Below are 7,579 nucleotides of genomic sequence, written 5' to 3' on the forward strand. Positions count from 1 at the left end.
TCTCTCTCTCTCTCTCTCTCTTTCTCTCTGCCCGCCAGCCCCACCTGTTTCTCTCTTCTGCCTAGCTATTGCCCATTCAGCTCTTTATTAGACCCAATCAGGTGTTTTAGACAGGCAAAGTAGCACAGCTTCACAGAGTTAAACAAATGCAACATAAAAGAATGCAACACATCTTTGCACCATTAAACAAATATTCCACACGAAAGAACAAGCTCTATTCCACAACAGCATGTATGCATGTCATGCACACAGAGGCCAAAGCGTAGCCTGATGTGTTGGTCCTCACCTTCCGCCTGTTTGAGACAGGGTCTCCTTATTGTTTGCTTCTGTGTACACTGAGCTAGCTGGCCAGTGACTTCTAGGGATCAGCCTGTCTCTGCCACACCCCCCCCCCACTGTAGGAATGCTGGGATCACAGCCACACACCGCTGTGTCCAGATAGACGTGGGTTCTGAAAATCTAAATGCAAGTGTTCATATTTTACACATGGATCCATCTCCCCAGCCCCCTCAGCCACCATCTTCTGCTGGTAGCACCGCCACCGCCACAGCTGTTGCTGCCCCATTGTCTCTTCTTGGTGCTGCCAGCTCAGCCCACTTAACTTATGATAAAAATCTGAAGTAGGCAAAGACCATTGGAAGAGGCCTCTCGTTGGGCCTAAGCCTTTCATTGCGACATCAGAGGACAATACAGGGAAGAGTCTCCTGACTAACTTGAAAAGGGAACTGAACAGTCTGGTTACATGGCCAGGAGCAGTGTGTGGCAAGGGTGTTTGTGCCAACTTTGGTGCAACCCTTCATACAAATAAAAGATCATGTTTGCTCCAGCCGCAGGCCCTCTGCCGGGCCTTCTGGAAAGGTGTGCCCTCTCTGGTCCAAGTGAGAATATCTGTTTGATAAGATGGAGATTGCTCAGACTTGTGCTGTTCTGGAGTGCTACATTCCCATTAAGCTCTGTCTGAGTGGTTATGACGGGAGCATGACGTCAGCCATGGTTGTAGCGATCCTCTGTAACTGCTGGAGTATCCTCAGGGTGACCAGGGAGTGTCCAGAATGACCTGGCTGACATGAGGACAGCCAAGCTGTTTCTTGGGGCCCGTGGTTCCCCGTTCAAGGCTTCTCATGTTCCTGCTCGTGGCAATTTTAATCGCTTACAGACAGCGTTGGAGGTATGTTTACAGTAAAGTTTTAGGGAAAGCCCAACACAGAACTCAAAACTCTAATAGTGTTTAGCAGTACTTAATTGCATATTCAATTATGCATAATCTGCTTAACTTTTCTTCCCTAGTTCATCAGGGAGAGAGATGAGGGTCGGGGGTGAGAAACCAACATAACAGTGGGTTTGCGTGAGGATAGAGGTGCCACGACCTGGTAGCTCCCAGGACGTGGTGGGTTCAGAGGGAGGACACTGACATGCTTGTTAGTTATGTTGGCCCATTCCGGGTGAGCCAGGTCAGGCTGGCCTCAGATGTCCCAGGCCTGCCACTTCCTCAGCGCAGCCCCTGGCAGCCTGATGAGGGTGACCCACGGAGCCCCACACTGATGTAGACGTATTATGTGGCATGCTCTTGGACCAAACAGGATGAGTTAATGCCTGTGAGTGGCGCCGAAATGTGGTTGAGCTTGGTCACGGGCCAGCCGGTTTTCATTTGGCTGCAGCGTGTACAGTAAATTCTTCGCTGGCTGTTTCCTTTCTTCTTTTCTTCTTCTTTTTTAGGTTTTGTTTTGTTCTAAGGAAAACACACAATTTTGAAAATAGACACCCAGTCTTGCGTTCTATTGTAAACAGATTGAGGAGTTGTATTATGGGGTCTGGGTCGGCTGCCGAGGTCTTCGCTGTTTACTGAGCTAGTGCCTCTGAGACAAGTCAAACTGAGTCCTGCATCTTCAGGGATGTGGGCGGTGCTTGCAGGTGTGGGGAAGGGTGTGCCAATTAAAAGCCTTTGTATGTTGTCACTAAGGGCAGGAGGATGAGCTATACTCTGAACATTACTGCCGAGGGGACTGGGTCACCCTTGCATTCCGGTCTGGCCCAGGGTCTTACAGAACCAGGTAACGGCCGCGTGTCTACGGGATCCAGCATGTCTGTTCCTCTGGAAGGTCTCATCCCCACACTCTAATGGCTAGGGGTAGGAAAAACCTTGAAGATGTGGGTGATTGTTTAAAAATAAAGTGTTTTCTTTAGGTCAAGAAGGTGGCCCTTGGCTGTGCCTGGCAGGCAGGAGCCAGCATAGTGAGGGTGCTGGGCAGGGTTAGTCCCCCCTCCTCAGGTCTCACCCCCAGTCTGTAAGGCAGCCTTTCTCCTTCTTTAGCTTGTCCCATGCCCCGAATCAGCCCATGTAGGAAAACAATCAGGCCCACATTGTAGAACAGCCCCGCTATTTACAGGGCAGAGAATGGGGACAGGCTTGTCCCACGACCTGCAGAGAGAGCTCACCACGGAGCCTTGTCCCACTGCTGAAGGGTGCCTTGTTGTAACAAGAGTGGACCCAGCCGCCTGCAGCACGTTCCCCTCACCCCATCCCAGACTGTAACCCCAACTCTCAAGACAGACGTCTCAGGCAGGCAGAGGTCCCACACGAGGGTCCTGAGTGGTCCAGAGGAGTCTTGAGTGCCGATATTGCAGCCAGGGTCGCAGTGGCCAAAACAGGGCAGGGAGCCCAGCTGCAGAAAGGTATGCAGGGTTAGTAATGGGGCTTGACCTTCCCTTTGGCTTTGCAAATGGCTCGGGTCTAAGTGGGGTATCCTGAGTGTGTACCTACCTTCCAGAAGCCCAAATGGTTGGTGCCCGGGAATGGAGGAAAAAGGATACTTAGGTGGAGGGTGGATGCTTAGTCTGAGCATGTGATTGTTCTTTACCTCGAAGGCAGTGGGCATGGCCTGGCGACAGAGCCAGTCTATCATTCAGTGGTTGCTTGGTGCTACCTAGCCTGGAGCTACCCCTGGGTCCTTCTTGGAAGTAGCTAGTTGTCACCCGCATCTGCCGATGCTGTCTTGGGCCACACTCCTTTTGTTGTTTGAATTTATTTATCTCAGGTTTCTGTCTTTTATACTCTGTGGGGAAGGAGTGGTGGCCTCGGGCCACTGGCTTGCTGCCTGTGGGCGTGGCCCTGGCAGGGACTTGGCTGGCCCTAGAGCCCAGGGAAGGAAACCCTCTATACCAACTTCAGCAGAGCCCAGATGTGGCTGCTGTGTAGGACAGTGGCACAGCCGGAGGGCCCTCATCTCATGCCGCTGGGGTCTGTAAATCAATGGTTTTGATGCCCCATGTGTGTGGAAGTCAGAGGACTAGGGTGTGTGTTGACCTAAGGATGGGGACAGGGAGCGGCCAAAAAATTACAGGCCAGGACCAAATGGCAGTGCCTGTCCTGGAGTTCCTGGGACTGAAGCCGTGGAACCGGAGCTCAGAGATTGGGGGCTTCCGGTGGTGTAGTGACTTCTAGAGTCAGAGACTTTTGGTCTGTGTAGTCTTGCAACTTCCCATGTTCTCCAGGGTCCTGAGACTCTTCCTCCATCCACAGTTGTTGCTCATCCCCCTGGACCGGCCCCTTCTCTACCTGACTCTCTGGCGTCCCTGTGGAGCACGTACTATGGCGGGTATGCTGGGAAGTGCCCTTCAGTGACCCTGGTGAACACAGCTTGCTCAAGCAGCTGACTCAGGCACTATGGACTTCCCCTTGTTAAAATGCCAGTCTGTTGCTTCCCGGCAGAAACAGGCTTTACCTGAAACAGCAGCAAACAAGTGTCCACTGTGGGCATCTTCCCAAAGGCTGGCGGCTGCCTGTGAGATGGAATCCCAGCCCTCTCCTTTCCATCCTCCCTCACTGGGTCCCAGCAATTCCATGTTTGTATGGAAGGACACTCAGGGCCTTAATCAACCAACAGCCTCGGTTTCCCTGAGTTCCAAAAGAAATCAGGAAACAGACATAGGCAAAGGGAAAAGGATTAATTTACAGTTTGGCTTAACTGGAGAGGGAAAGAGGCTATGGGCATCTCGTAACTTCTAGAAACCACGAGACAGGCCAGGAGATCTGCAGACTGAGCCTTGAGCGAGCTTTAGGGGGCTTTCCTACAATGGGGTCTGGGGCGGTTGGCTCAGGCTCCTTCCAGTGAGCAAACCTCTGTCTGTGTCTCAGCTGGGTGGCTGCTATTTATACATTCTCTTTACAAGTTAGGCTGCTGACAGACACTTTTGTTTACTTGTCTTGTTAATGAGTTTATAAAGTAACACGTTCCCTTATGGCATATGTCCTTAGTTTTGGTTGATTTCTCCCGTCTTATTCCCCACCCCCAATATTCCACTTTCTGCTTCCAAATGACACAGTCCCATTCCCCTCCTCTTCATTCTCATTTGAAGCCTTTTCCCATCTCATGGGCGCTCTCTACTTTCCTGGTCTCTCCCCACACCCACTTCAGTTAAATATTTAACAATTAGAAGTTAGGATCTGCATGCGAGAGAAGTTCGGAGAGGGTTTTGCTTATTTGTTTTTATTTTTTATTTTTTGCTTGTTTTTAAGTCTGGCTCAGGGAAAAGGGGTAGACATTCCGTCTCAGTGATTTTCATTTCTGAAATAAAAGTGTCTCGGTCGTGCGTCTTATGGGATGACAAGTGGAAAATTCCTACCTGTTCTGAGCCCACAGAGTTCCTTCCTGGGTCCATTCCTTTGTTGGATGTTGGGTAAAGGTTTTTCTTTGGAGGTCAGCTTCAGCTGGCTTGTGCTGGACTGCGAAACATACTAGTTTTGCTAATGAAAAGAAGCCATCTTTGTGGGGTGCAAGTGTCTTTTGCCAGGGCTCTAGTCCCTTCTCTCAGTTTTGGATTTTAGTGACAGATGTGCTAATCAGGGGATCTGCAGGGGGCTGAATAAACGTCCTTCAAGACATCCACGCTCACATCAGGTGACCGTGGCAAGGGGGCCTCATGGTAGCTATCATGATCTGGTGTGGAGCCTTGAGGTGAGGAGACTATCCTTGATAATTCAGGTGACCCAGAATGTAATCATCAGGGTGCTGCTGGGGGGCTCCACTGCTTCAGAGGGGAGGGGACCCCACTTTCCAGGCCCTGCTCTGGTGCTTGTGAAGTAAAGTAGTAAAGACTGACCAGGAGGAGACAGGCCAGCTGACTTTAACATCCTCCTGTGTATTGGTGCCTCTCACAAAACAACTCAGACTCCAAAGAAGCAGACCCGGGCTTCAGAGCCATTTAAATAAAAGGTGATAAATCCCAGAAAAGGGATTAGACAAAAGAGGGTTAGCGTGGGAGTTTTGCCACAGTGACCTAGAAATGCCGAAGAGGAGGGTCCATTTCTACCTGCCTCGTCTCCTTCCTTCTGGTGTGTGATAGATAGTACCTGTGCAAATGAAAATTGATGTCATGTCTCTTGGCCCAGCTTTTGTTACTGGAACAATTAGAGCTTGGGGCCTGGCAGCCCCAACAAGCCAGGCTACCTGTCCTCAGTAAGCCAATTAAAAAAATAATTAATGGTGAGTAGCAGAAAAGGGAGATTTTTTCAGTGTGATCGCATTGGGAAGAGGAACAAAGTGGTCCAGCGGGAACACCCCCACCACGTATATCAGGACCATCTTCGGGGTCCTGAGAGGTCTGTATTGCTAGGCAGTCCTGGTCATATGTGGTCCCAGCCATCAGTGAACAACTGTTGTTTCAACTCTAGTCCCTCTTGCAAGGTGTTCTGACAAGTTGCCTGTACGAATGAACTCTTCCTGGGAGATGATCTCAGCAGTGCTGGTGACAGAGTCCTAGTTGGCCTGGGACACTGGGATCCCATTTGATGGCTGTGGCAATGGAGGAAGGTCCCTGGTGCGGGCAGCCTACAGAGAAGCCCAATGGTACAGGCAACCCTGAGATTGGAGCCAGCCCTCTGCATGCCTGCCCTCTAGAGCTGTTCTGTGATGTATCTGTGTTGTTTCAAAGCCGTGAGTTTGGAGTCTTTCAATAGCGGTCCCAGGGAGGCATCCATGCCCCCTAAGATGCAGTGCTCAGGGGGAGGAGCATCTTCACCTTTGAGAGGCCGATGAGGTCAGTGATGAAGCACTGAGCAGGGATGCAGGAACTCTGTCTGTGCCAACATTGGTGTTCAGAGGCCATGAGCGTGCCCACCTACTGCCACTGACCCAGTAGGAGCTTGCAATGGCACCATGGACCACAGGTGCTGCAGGCCTTAGATAGAGGCAGCACAGAGGTGCTACAGGTGAGATTTAAGGTCCAGTGAAGGTGGCTCATGTGTCCTTACTCCTGGGAAGGGTCAGCAAGGTGGGGAGTGTGGTAGGCATCACCAGGCCTCAGTATCCCCAAAGGGAGGTTCTTTTGAGGGATGGGCACAGCAAAGTGTGAAAGAATCCAGCACTGCAGTGTGTATCAGGAGTCTCAGCTACTCAGGAAGCTAAGGCAGGGGAATCATTTGAAATCAGTAGTTCAGGGCCATCTTGGGCAACAGAGCAAAACCTTCACCCCTCCTCCATGTCATACTAGACAAAACAAACCAAAAAGTTAGACCATATTGGTCAGCCGAGGAAGGGCCACAGAATAGGCTCTTCTTTGTTCAGCGTGGCCTCAACCCCAGGGACTTGCTGGGGTGTGCCCTTTGTGTGAGTCTACTATATGTTTAGAACTAGACAGGCAGCCACAGACTCTGGGCCGGCAGAGCAGAGAGAAAGGTCAGCATGCACAAGGCTAAAAACAAAACATTTTCCCGGTGCTTCTGTTGGGTGTGCCCTGGAAGCGGAGCCAGCCGGCAAGGTGAACCTGTAGAGGCTTAGAGGCCTGGCTGACCTTCTGTGTTCTCTGGGTGGCAGTGGTTTCGGGTACAAGGTGCTTAAGGTGCCGTGAACACCCAGCACAGGCAGGAGGAATTCCCTGCTCCTCTTCACGTAGTGTCGTGGCTGCACATGCCGGGCTGGTGAGCATGGATCCTGTGGATGGGACCCAAGCCTGAAGTGACGCCACTGCTGCCATTGCTGGCCACTCTGTCTCTGTGTACCCCCAGCCTCTTCAGGCCACCTCTGTGTCTGTTCTCTGCCCCCAGGCTGGCTCTGAAAATCTCTCTCTAGTGCTTGGAGAAGATTCTGTCTTAGCTGCTTTTTTATTGCTGTGGAGAGACACTGTGACCAAGGCCAGTTATAAAAGAGCATTTAATGGGATGCTTGCAGTTACAGAGGGTTAGAGTCTGTGACTGTCGTGGCAGAGAGCATGGCAGCAGGTAGGCACACGTGGCACTGGGACAGTTATCTGAGAGCTCACGCCTTATCTGAAAGTTGGAGGCCGAGAGAGTAAGCCTGGGCCTCGAGTGGGCTTTTGAAACCTCAGAGCCCACCCCAATGACACACCTCCTCCAAGGCCGTACTTCACAATCCTTCCCAAAGCAGTGCCACCAATTAGGGACCAGGCATTTAAATGTATGAGCCTGCGGGGGCCATTCTCATTCAGACCGCCATAGCTTGGCTGCTACTCAGGGCTTGGAGCCTCTTTTCTGTTTACATGCTTGAAGAGACTGAGCACTGTGGCCCATGCAATAATGTGGGCTTTCAGGTCCACTTGTGCGCTCTCTGTCTCTGTCTCTGTC

General features: G+C 51.3%; 1 protein-coding gene across 8 annotated transcripts in view; it reads left to right on the forward strand.

The window, feature by feature from the left end:
• The window catches only part of Sema4d (semaphorin 4D), a 99,991-nt gene that overhangs the window by 39,929 nt on the left and 52,483 nt on the right, over positions 1-7,579 (forward strand). For 2 of the 8 annotated variants that reach the window (XM_026778082.1, XM_026778083.1), the window contains exon 3: positions 3,521-3,596. The exons of 4 other annotated variants lie outside the window; for them this stretch is intronic. The gene's annotated coding sequence lies outside the window, so the exon portion shown is untranslated. Of the gene's footprint in view, positions 1-2,544; positions 2,674-3,520; positions 3,597-7,579 lie in introns of those variants that run through there. 2 more of the 8 variants (XM_026778084.1, XM_026778085.1) reach the window with 2 other exon arrangements.

This window comes from Microtus ochrogaster, unplaced genomic scaffold (genome assembly GCF_000317375.1).
Source record: "Microtus ochrogaster isolate Prairie Vole_2 unplaced genomic scaffold, MicOch1.0 UNK104, whole genome shotgun sequence".
NCBI lineage: Eukaryota > Metazoa > Chordata > Mammalia > Rodentia > Cricetidae > Microtus > Microtus ochrogaster.